This window comes from Rhinolophus sinicus, linkage group LG03, assembly GCF_036562045.2.
Source record: "Rhinolophus sinicus isolate RSC01 linkage group LG03, ASM3656204v1, whole genome shotgun sequence".
Classification (NCBI taxonomy): domain Eukaryota; kingdom Metazoa; phylum Chordata; class Mammalia; order Chiroptera; family Rhinolophidae; genus Rhinolophus; species Rhinolophus sinicus.
This window is the reverse complement of record NC_133753.1, coordinates 108,534,586-108,547,118: the sequence shown is the minus strand read 5'-3', so window position 1 is coordinate 108,547,118 and position 12,533 is coordinate 108,534,586. Positions and strand designations below refer to the sequence as shown.

The 12,533-nt window shown below is 39.2% G+C and overlaps 1 long non-coding RNA gene across 4 annotated transcripts in view; it reads left to right on the top strand.

Moving 5' to 3' along the window:
• Positions 1-12,533, top strand: part of LOC109438044 (protein-tyrosine sulfotransferase 1) — a 175,685-nt gene that overhangs the window by 98,461 nt on the left and 64,691 nt on the right. For all 4 annotated transcript variants that reach the window (XR_012494945.1, XR_012494944.1, XR_012494946.1 and 1 more), the window contains exon 3: positions 4,817-5,015. This is a non-coding gene — a long non-coding RNA (protein-tyrosine sulfotransferase 1). The remainder of the gene's footprint in view (positions 1-4,816; positions 5,016-12,533) is intronic.

The following is a 12,533-nucleotide window of genomic DNA, read 5'->3' as shown; positions in this document are numbered from 1 at the left end:
AGTGAAATCACATTGCATCTGGCTGTCTCTCTGACATACTCCACTCAGCATAATACCCTACAGGCCCGTCCATGCTGCCACAGATGGCAAGATCCCATTTTCATCCATGGCTGAGCAATATTCTATTGTGTATATGCACTACCTCCTCTTTATCCATTCTTTCATCGATGAACACCCAGGCTGTCTCCATATCCTGGCTATTGTAAATAGTGCTGCAGTGAACAGATGGATGCATACTTCCCCTTGAAGTAGTGCTTTGGGTTTCTTCAGATAAATACCCAAAAGGGGGATTGCTGGGTTTTAGTGTCTTCTTACAGCCCTTGTTTTAAAGTCCATTTTGTACAGTATAAGTGTTACTACTCCAGTTTTGGGGGGGTAATTTTAATTTCAATTTTCATGAAATACTTTTTTCCCATCCCTTTATTTTCAGTCTGTGTGTGCCTTTCAATCTGGAGTGAGTCCCTTGTAGGCAGCATACATGGTGTGATCAATACAGTGAATGCTTAAATAAAAAAAAATTATTAAAGTAAAAGACACGTCACCATTAATCCTCCTCAAAATACTCTGCCTCACTTCGAACACACTTATCCCATCATTCTTGCCACTTTCTGAAGCAGTTCTGGAAGTCCTTTTTCGTGAGTGTCTTTAATTGTGCTGTCATGGCTGCATCAATGTCCTAAATCATTTTGACTTTGGGGAAGAGCCAGAAGTTGCATGGTGCTGATCCAGTGAATAAGGTGGATGAGGACACACCATAATGTTTTTCTTTGACGGAAATTTCCGTACCAAAAGCAATGCGTGACACGGAACGTTGTCATGATGGAGGATGATTTACGGCACACTTGAAAACACACTTTCTTTCAGCCATAGCTCACACCCGACTGACTGCACCAAACAAATTGAAACTTGTCACACACTGTTACTAAGGTTTGACGCGCTGCTTTCTGTTTTGAAGATCCCTGCCTTTCCGTTGGATGGCACTCGGCAGCAGCATTCACCATATTTTCTGATCACAATGGAAAGACTCTGTGTCACACATCGCTTCTGGTATGACAATTTCTGTCAAATAAAAACATTACGGTGTGTCCTCATCCACCTAATTCACTGATCTGGCACCGTACGACTTGTAGCTCTTCCCCAAAGTCAAAATGACCATGAAAGGTAAACATTTTTAATCAATTCAGGGCAATGAGGAAGCCATGACAGTGCAGCTAAAGACACAAAAGAGGACTTCCAGAACTGCTTCAGAAAGTGGCAAGAATGATGGGACAATTGTGTTGGGAGCAATGGGGAGTATTTTGAGGGGGATTAATGGCAGTCTTTTACTGTAATAATTGTTTTTTTTAAATTTAGACAGTTTGATCATACCGTGTATGTGTTTTATTTTCTTGTCCATTCAGGCACTCTATCTTTTGATTGGAGCATTGAATCCACTTACACTTAAAATGATTGTTGATAGATACTTGGTTACCATCATTTTATTATTCATATTTTTGATCCTTGTTTTCTTCTTCTTAAAGAAGTTCCTCTAACATTTCTTGTAATACTGGTTTGGTGGTGATGAACTCCTTTAGCTTTTTCTTGACTGGGAAGCTCTTATCTGTCCTTCTATTCTAAATGATAGTTTTGCTGGGTAGAATAATCTTGGTTGTAGGTCCTCGCTTTTCAACACATTGACTAGTTTGTGCCAATCCCTCTGGCCTGCAAAGTTTCTGTGTGAAATCAGCTGACAACTTTAGGGGATCTCTTTTTTTTTCTCTCGTTGTCTTTAACCTTTGGCATTTTAATCATGATGTATCTTCGTGTTGGCCTTTTAGGGTTCATCTTGTTAGGGACTCTGTTCTTGCTGGGCTTGTATATCTCTTTTCTCTACCAGTTTAGGGAAGTTTTCTTTCATTATTTCTTCAAATAGGTTTTCAATTCTTTGCTCTCTCTCTCCTCCTTCTGGTACCCCTATGATGTGCATGTTGGTATGTTGATGTTGGACTAGGGGCCCCTTAAACGATCCTCACTTTTTTTGGATATATTTTCTTTTTGCTGTTCTGATTGGGTATTTTATGCTTCTTTGTCTTCTAAATTGTTGATTCAATACTCTGCTTCCTCTAATCTACTCTTGATTCCCTCTAATGTATTCTTCATTTCAATTACTGTATTCTTTATCTCTGACCGGTTCTTTTTTTGTTTTCTGTCTCCATGTTTATGTTTCCTATCTCTTTAAGTTCTCCCTGAGATCATTGATCATCCTTATAACCAGTGTTTTGAACTCTGCATCTGGTAAATTGCTTGTCTCCATTTTTAGTTCTTTTTCTGGACCTTTGGTCTTTTACTTGGGACATGTTTCTTTGTCATTCTGTGTTTGTTTCTGTGTATTAAATAGGGCTGCTATACCTCCTGGTCTTAGTAGAATGGCCTTCCATAGTAGGTGTCCTGTGGGGCCCAGTAGCATAGTCTCCCTGTCGCCTGAGCTGGGTGCTACAAGTGTGTCCCTTGTGTGGGTTTGTGTGCCATCCTGTTGTTGTTGAGCCTTGGTTGCTGTTTGCACATCACTGGGAGAGATTGACCCTCAGGCTGATTGGTTGTGAGGACTGGCCTTGGCTACAGTGGACGAGCTGTGGTGCAAGGGTTGACACTACAGGGTTTGCTTTAGTGGGGTTCTGGTGCTGCCCAATCTGTCCTTTGGGTGTGTCATCTTTGGAGGTGTCTGGGTGATGCTCTGGCTTGTCCTGAAGTTATGCCAGTCCTGGGACCTACTGGGAGGGAACCCTCTTCAGGCCAAGTTTAGCTGCGTCCTGTGCTCTGCTCAGGGCCACCTGGTGTGAGCCAGAAAGCAATCTGCAGATGACCGCTGCCCTCACTGGGCTTGGAAGTGCCTCAAGAGGCAAGTCTAGAAGCTGAGGCTGGTTGTTCCTAATGCCAGGCTTAAGGCTGCTCAGTCAGAGTTGTGGGATACTGAAGCCCTATGCTGCATGTTTGGGTTTTGTGAACCTTTGTTTGATTTTAGGAAAGTACACAGCATGAGGTAAGACAGGTTGTTTGTATGGAAAAGCCACTGTAATTGGCTTGGGTGTGACCGAAAGTTGGGTGGCGTGGGGTCTCAGGGAATCGTCATGGTGAGGCAGATGAAAGATGATAACCAGTTTGATGGAGACTCAGATACAGCATCTGCCTGTGTCTACACACAGGCAGGGGGAGGGCTCAACAGAGAAACAATGGCTTCCACCAGCTCCTTTCTCTGGGATAAAGCGGTCCTTCCAGCCTTCGCCTTGAAGCCAGATAATTCAGTTACTTACCATATGTCCCTGGCGCCTTTCGAGATGGTGCTCCAGTGCTGGAACTCAGAGTGAGAGAGTTTATCCACAAGTAAGTTCGTGTGTGGGCCCTTTAAGAGGAGCTTCTGGGACTCCAGCCATCTTCTGTCTCACTCAGTCACAATCTTCACTGGTATTCACAACCAGAAATTATGGGGACTTCTTCCCCGTGGCAGTGGAACTCTGGGCTGTGGAGCCTGGTATGAGGCTGGGAACCCTGCTCCTTGGGGGTAGGGAGAAACTTTGCAGCTGAGATATCCATTCTGATTTTTGGTCACATGTGAGTGTGGGACCAGCCTGTTCTGTGTCTGTGTCCCTCCTATCAGCCGCGCAGTGGCTTCTTCTGTATGTCTGTAATTGTAGGCCTTCAGTTCAGCTAAACTTCAGATGATTCTCGGTGATGGTTATTCTGTAGTTTAGTTGTAATTGATGTGGTCCTGAGAAGAGGTGAGTACAGTGTTTACCTACATCACCTGGGGAAATTTTTTTTGAAATTTTTAAGAGAGGGCCAAAGAATGTGGCTACTAGGGTAGTAAGAAAACCTGGAGTTAATGGCCTTACAGAATTCTAGGGAAGAATCATTTCATTTTCTCTTTTCTGTGGTTTTAGGCAGAAGCCCCTTTGAGGGGTTCCTCATCAGATAGTAATTATCTGCAGTGAGAGGTCATATATGTAAAGGAAAAGGTTTATTACTGTTTAGTAGAATACTCTGAATGACTTCCTTATTATGATATAAAATTCTCTTAAGCCCTTTTGTTTTAGAGTAATTTGGCCAAAATCTGTTAATTCAGAATCATTTTGTATCTAGATGTCATTTTATGTTTTATTTTATCCTAATATTGTGAGTTATTTAGTCAAATGTAATGAATATAATCAGTACAAGCTTAAATTTTTAGGTTAAGAGGTAAAACACATTTATTCTGTAATACTGAAAATCATGAACAGCACTTCTTTGTCTTCCTTAGAAAGTAGGGTTCTTCAGGGAGTCAACAGAAAAATAGAACAAATGAATGTTTTGCATTCTTAGTGGATTTGGGCTGTTTTTCCTGTAATATTTTATTATGAAAAGTTTCAAATGTACAAAGAATTAAAAGAATTATACCCACTAACTACAATTAAGGGTTTGTTATATTTGCTTTATCACATAATCTGTCCATCTAGTCATTCATCAGTTCGTCTTGTTTATTTATTTATTTTTGATGCATTTCAAGTAAGTTGACTGGCTGTTTTTCTGAGCAGTAGTATTTTTGTTATTCTGAATATTGTAATTAAAATGTCAACACATTTTGTGTGTGTGTTTTCTGCTGACCCTTTTTTCTATTTCTAGAAATCTGAGCTTGCCAATAATCACTATCAAATTTAGAACTTTAAAAAATGTTTTTAAATAGTGTTAAGCCTTTATAATTGAGATACTTATAGTTTTTAAAGTTATCAAACATAATTTCCATAATGTCTTTTAACACTATTTTTTGGAATTCTAAATATGTATTTATTCATATTGTTTTCAGAGTGGAGAGATCAACAGACCAAGTCATCAAGCCAGTCAATGTGGGAGCTCTATCCAAATGGGTTGGGAAGATACCTCCAGATGTTTTACAAGACATGGCGGCGATTGCACCCATGCTTGCCAAACTTGGATATGACCCATATGCCAATCCACCTAACTATGGAAAACCTGATCCCAAAATCCTTGAAAACACCAGGAGGGTAAGTGAGATTTTTGAAGTGAATTGAGAAACCTGGATATGGAATTTGGTTCCTGAAAGTTGTTTATTTTAATTTTGTTTCTTGCTTTTTTATGATCAGAAATTATTTTAAATTAGAAAAATTCTATTTGTAGAATGCTTTATCATCATGTCTTCCACTGCATTTTAAGGAAAACTGTGGCTCTTCCCAGGAACTATGGGGACAATTCTTTAATATATTTTGCCCAATTTCTAGGAATGGTGCTTACTGTTGGGGAGATGTATTCTCATAGCTGATTACAACAAATTTGCATAAATACCAGAATTATTAGTAACCTCACTTACTTCTAGTTTCTTTCTTTCTTTGAATCCAATGACTCATTTACTTTTAAATCTTTGTTTAGATGAGGCATGATTTCTTGATAATTGAAAACTAAACATTGGCTACATTAGAATTATTAAACAGATGCAGTGAACTATCCTCTGATTGAGAGAAACTTGCTATTAAAGTATTACAGGTTTTCCTTTTAATAATTGATGCTTACATCTTTATGAAATACTGTTTCAGAAAAGCTGAAAACTCAAAGAGCTAATCTGAATATATACCTTACCAGCTGAACTACTTCAAATCAGTCCTTAATGTATTTTTTTTTTTTTTAAATTGTAGTAAAATGTACATAACAAAAGGGTTCCTGGACACAGTTCCAACTAGTGTGTGGAGGCTTCCCTACACCAATAAGCAATTCTCTGACACCAGCAGGGTGTCCAAGAATGCATCTCTTGGACACCATCTAGAATGCACCATCTACCCAGAGATAGAATCAGATTCCATAGGTAAAGGGCTTCTTCCCACAAGCCCACCCCCCCCACATCAGATAGCAGTCTCAAGCCCAGGTTGTTACCTGGGCTTCTGACCTACCGGCTACAAATCAGCAGTTCCCATGACCCCTTCCTCGGGTTCAATTAATTTGCTAGAATGGCTTACAGAAGTCTTAGATTACTGATTTATTACAAAGGACATTAAAGAATAGGAGTCAACAGCCAGAGGAAGAGATACATAGGGCGGGGCCCGGAACAAAGGAGCTTCTATCCTCAGAGATCTGAGGCCCAGCACCTGGTACATTCTGCTTCCCCAAGTTGGAAGCTCTCCAAAAAGGGCCCAAGAACTGTCCTTTGGGTTTGATGGAGGCTTCATTTCATAGTCATGACAGTCTTTGGCCACTGGCTTGGGTGTGCCACCTCAAGGGAGTGGGTCGGAAAGTTCCACTCCTCCAGCTACCTGTTTGGTTCCTACTGGCAACCAGTCCCTACCCTGGGGTTGGGGATACAAGTCACCTCATTAACATAACAAGAGACTCTATTGTTGCTCTCATCACCTAGGAAATTCCACGGGGTTTGGGAGCTGTGAGCCAGGAACTGTGTATGAAGGCCAAATATATCTGAGAAATATATTTAGTCATTCAGATGACCAAATACATTTATATACAGAGGGTGCCAAAAAATGCCCCCCAAAATGCATACACATTTTAAGAAAGGAAAACTGTATTAAAATTGTAATACTCAGTATATACCGATAACAAAAGATGAATATAAGTCACGTTTGACTTCTGAAATTACAAAAGGTGCTCAAAGCGGTTACCATCAGTGTCTAGAAACTTCTGATTACAGAGAACTACTGCTTGAGCAACGTTGACCAAAGTGTCCACTTGTATACATTTTTTTGGCACCCCCGGTATATTTCTTATAAATCACAATATTGCGCATAATGTAAAATTTACCATTTAACAGTTTATAAGTTCACTTGCATTAAGTACATTCACATTGTTGTGCAACTGTCACCACCTTCCATCTCCAGAACTTTTTTCATCTATCCAAACAGAAACTACATACTCATCACCCATTCTCCCTCCCACCAGCCCCTGGCAACCACAGTTCTACTTTCTGTTTCTTGATATATTCTTTTTTGAAACTACAATTTAAACAAGACAACCATGTTAGCCTAAGTTCACTGATAGGTTATTTGATTTCAAGATTAAAATCCCTTACCTTTCTGTTTTCTCTTGTTTATATCAATGATCCTCCCTCTCCACAACCTTATATGATCTCTTTATTCTTTCTTTTAGTACCTTTAATTGACAAATTTATATTTTATGAGGTTAATTTCCAATGTGGATTTTCTTTCTTAGGTGTTACTTTCATTTTCCTTTTTCAATCCACTAGTGGCTATATAGGAAGAGCTACCTTCTTATAAACTATCATATATGGAGGCAAATTTTTTTTTTTAAATAATATTTGTTTTTTTATACTTTTCATATATATACATTTTACTATAAAAATATAAGCTCAGTGTATAAAACATAAAATTTAAAAGATAAGGGAATAAAATTTGCCAATAATGTTACCACCCAGACACAGCATTCTTCTTAATATTCTGATGGATTCCCTTCCGTCTCTGCAGGTTTTAAACAAAGGTAAGATTACACATCTTCCAGTCTTATCTTTGTACACACACGATTTTGTGTCCAACCCTTTCTTCTTAATATTCATGAGCATTTTCTTATTGTGCACAAGCTTTTGAAACATATTTTTTCATGGTTGTGTAATATATCATGACATGAGCCACCATAAGTCCTTTCTGAAACATAGTAGTAAGTGAATAAATGCACAAATAAAATGTTTTCCTAGTATATACTCTACAGCTCATTTTACCATTTTTCTTTTGTTGTTAATAATTTTCTCTTTGACAAATTGTGCTACAGTGAACATCTCTGTACATACTACATTTTATTTTTTAATTTTTTTAGGTTAGACTAATGAAAGTGGAATTATACCAGGTCAAAGTATTTGATGTTTTTTAAGGTGTGTGATATACAGAGGGTGCTAAAAAATGTATACACTTTTTAAAAAAGGAAAAAACTGTATTTACTAAAATAATAATACTCAATATATACCGAAAAAAAAGACAAATACAAGTCATGTGTATTCCTTTTTTTTTGGCACCCCTGGTATGTTGATAATTTTTAAAATAAAATATTTTGACTTACCAGCGTAACATAGGTAATTTTATTTTAGATTTTTGCTAGTTTTAATAGGTTTCATTGACTAATGTAATTGAACATTTTCCAGTTATTACCTATATGTATATATTCTTTTATGAGCCATCTCTTAAATTTTAAGAGTTTTAAATGTGTTAAAGTTTTGTGAACCACATTGTGCTAAAGATGAAGTGCCCATCAGTGTAGCATTTGTTATCACAATGCTTGATAAGCTCTTGGTAATTGGTAATTCATAGCTTCTTCTTTTGTACAATATTGAAAGGGCTTTTATAAACCCAGGGGCACGTACAAATGATATTCAGAGGTTTCCCACGAAGTAGACACTTTTTCTACATGCAGGTTGGCTGACTAAATTGTCCTTGGTGTGGGGACAGAGTCCCAGAGAGCAGTTTCCAGGCTCTCAGCCTCACGTGGAAAGGTGCTGGTTCAGTTATTAGATGGCCATCAGCTGTAATCAGATGGCCATCTGCTGTGGCTGGGTGGCCATCAGCTGTTACCGGTTAGCCATTAGCCACTAATATAATTGCTGTGGCTATGGTAGGGGGTTGGTTGGCAGAGAAGTGGATGGTGGATTGCGGCTAGCAAGTGGGGTTAGCAAGCATGGATTGTGGGTCGTGTAGATCCTACTTCCTGTGTCTCACCTGGCCGCCAGCGAGACTGGGGTGCAGGAAGAACCCCTGTTGGGGTACTGGCAGATGTTTGCTTTTGTGTCTCGACTAGCCACCATCGAGAATATGGTGGTATGACTCCCCTATCTATGGCTCTGTTGTTGTTCCTTTTTGGCCTCTCCATGTCTTGCGTTCTTGTGTGGGGGAGCGGGACCAGACCCTGCATGACACTTGACTTGCTGGAGCAGTAGGTTGGGAAGAATGCTGTGGCTTGGATCCATGTGACTAGAAAATTTGTTTCATAAAGATTTGTAGCTTTTGAAAGGGTTTCAAAATGCACAGTGGAAAGAACCGCCTCTCCCCCATCTCTGTCTATCTCTGAAGTGACAAATAATTTTGAGGATAAAAAGATAAAGTGTAATGGCATTTGGAGCACTTTGTGATATTGCATACCAGCTGACATTCTTGTTTCGTGGGATTGGGTTTCGTAGCCCATATTGCAATCCAAATCCTATGTATTTTCAGAGCTTTTTTGCCTGTAAAAACTCAGATGCTAACATGTACAGCATTGATGACCATGAAGGTTCATAAAGTAATGCTTAGAAAGTGATCTTCTATTGTCACATGTCACATGAAATGAGAAAGAAGGTGACTGGGGAGAGTGTTTCCTTTATTTATAGGGTGGGAGGGAAATAAATGCACTTTCTGACTGGGAATATAGAATCCAGAGCCCCAGGCCTAAAAGTGCTGGTTTTCATACAATTCTGAGTAGTCTAGAAGCACTGGTGTCTGAGTTAGCATATTTTGGGGACACATTGCCCAGTTTTGAGTAGAAAATCATGTGCTTCATGGTTGCTGTGACTCACATGGGAAATTGGTAATGAAATGCTAACACGTTCCATACCCTTTCCCACCATAGGCTCTAATTCAAAATTTGTAGCACATTTCAGTAAATAGTACTTTTAAGATTGCATCCTTAGCCTTTTCTTTCCCCATAGGTTTTTAATCTTTTTACATTTCCAGACCTATTTAGAATCCAATGTAATTTGCATTTTCTACCTCAGAAATACAGACACATACATACACAGAATTTTACACACAATTTCAGTGGATTCATAGATGCTCCTGAACCACATCAGATTAAGGACTTGTGTTTTATAGTCTCCTTGGTCAGGCTGATTCACTGATGTGGCTTTAATTGCAACCTAGTTGCTAATGTGGTCATAAGTCTGTATCTCTCAGTCTCTTTCCTGAGCGCCAGGCTCGTAATTTCCAACTGGCTTCTTTATACCCCTACTTGGATACTCATGGGGTCCTCAGACAAGGTGTGAAATTGAACTTGTGTAGACTTGTTCCCTGGTGGGCAGAAGCTGGATAGGCAGAACTTAGAGTAGGGGTGGGATAAGGCTATGCTCAACTTATCTGCAGTGGCTCTGAGCCAGTGAGCGGATAGGAGGAGCAGCCCTTCAGGGCACGTGGATCAAGCCAAAAAATAAAAATAAAAAAAAATCCAAAACAAAACAAACAAACAAAAAGTTCAGAGACCTGTTTACTAAGCCTACAGAGTGAGCTGAAAAGCAGATTCAGTTACAGTGGAATATCCGACTGAAAACCTGAGAAGACAGTACTAAGCAAGAGCAAGTGGTCAAATGGAAAAGGTGGGGATCTGGGTTCAGAATCCACAGGAGGAATTTGAAGGATTAATAAGTGAGCAATGAGAGGTAGTTGGGTTGATCCCTGAGAAGACAGAAGGAAGCGGCAGCACTTGGCACTGACTGCACTCCTGCATTGAAGGTAGAGCCTGTCGTGTACACCAGTCTTCTAGGTCCGGCACCCCGCAAAACCTGCTTCTTCCTGTTTTCTTGTCTCCTATGGAGCATTCCTGGTTAGAGCACCTGTAACTGATTGCTTACCAAGTCCTCCTGATTCTACATTTGAAAATACCTTGATTCAATCCTGTTTCCTTCCAGCTGCTTTAGATCAATTTCTCCTCATTTTTCACATGAATTATGGCTTATTCCTTCTTTGGTATGTAAGTGTGTTAAGTCATTCTTCTACTACATTTTTATACTCAATGAATGTTATTTTTTAAAAGCTCAAGTCTGAATGTGTCATTCCCTTGCATATAATACTTGAATAGTTCCACTGGTGCTCCAGGATAAAGCCCAGACTTCTTAGAATCGTATTAACTTTTTACATATTTGGAGATTTTCTAGTTTTAATTCCATATGGTCAGAGAACACACATTGAAAATTGCTTTCTGGCCAGCATAATGCCTCACATCTTTACTTGAAGGAATGTGTACTCTGCAGCTGTTGCAGAGTTCTACAGAATAGCCATCATCCGTTTCATGGTGTTGCTCGCATCTTCTCAGTCTTACTGAATTTTTGGTGTAAGTTTAAGAATTTTTGGGAAAGATGGAATTTGTCTATTTCTCCTTTTATTTCTATCAAATTTGCTTCATGTGTTTTGAATCTAAAGGAATTAACTCTTCTTATTATAAAATATTTCTTATCATCTCTGATGGAAGTCTTCTTATTATAAAATATTTCTTCTCATCTCTGATGGAAATCTACTTATCATCTCTGATGGAAGTCTACTTAAATATAGTCACAACATTGTTTTTATGCATACCATATACATGATATATTTGCTTTTAATCTGTGTCTTTATATTTTAAGTATATTGCTTATAAAAATGCAGCTGGTTTTGTTTGTTAATCTCATTTTATAATCTCTGGCTTTAAATGGGGTAATTAAACTACTTACATTTAATGTAATGTATCGATAAGTATTATCGATTGCTGTGCACAGACTTAATTTCAAGGCCCGATACGCAAGACACACCACCACAAGCCGGAATGAAGGGGTTAAAGAGTTTTATTACAAAGTGAAAGTAAGTAAGACAAGACAGAGATTAGGGGAATATATCATCATACCACTAACAAGCAAGGAGGCAATTCATCATACCACCAGGGCCCAGTCAATTAGAGTCGTAGAAACAGCAACAGCCTTTCATCAGCACGAGTGAAACATCATGCGCTGAAACAGCACCGGTTGTTCAACAGCACGGACAAAACATCATGCACAGAAAACAGCACCCGGCCCTTCATCAGCACGGGCAAAATCCCAGTCAAGTAAAGTCATCAACAGGGGCGGAATATCTTGGAGTATCTTGCAGGAGCCCAAGGCGCCCGGGGAACAACAACGACTACTGCTGTGCCTACCTCGGCTTTCTGGGGTTTTGAGGACTTCACTAACAACAGCGGCAAGGAGCCAATAAGCCTATGTGTTAACAACACAAGGAACTGGACTCGGAACTGTCTAGGAGCCGGGGCCAGTCCTTGGTACGAGATTAGATGTATCGGAGCTCGGCCCACCTGCGCCAAGGCACAGGCCAGGCTCCACATCCTATAAACACATTCTTGGTCCTTGGGAGGGTAGCCAATCCTTCCAGGGCCAAGCACGTACCCCAGCCACTGTGAGAGTTTACATCCCCAAATGTTCCCAGGCAGACCTTCATATTTTCTATTCCTTATATGTAATTAGTCACCTGGTTGGGTTTTTTTGTTGGTTTTTTGTTGTTGTTGTTGTTGTGTTTGTTTTTTTTGGTAATTAATGTTTTATTGAAGTAAATGGAGAAAAGACAAAAACTGTTTTTTATGGTTCTTTTTTTAAAATTCAAGTTTATTGGGGTGACAGTTGTTAGTAAAGTTACATAGATTTCAGGTGTACAATTCTGTAATACATCATCTGAAAAACTTTAAAAAATTGAAAAAAATTGGCTATTTGTAATCACACTTAATCTGATTGTTTTCAATTTGCAACTTAGTACATTCATCCCTTATTACATGAGCATAATTCTCATTTTTTGTTC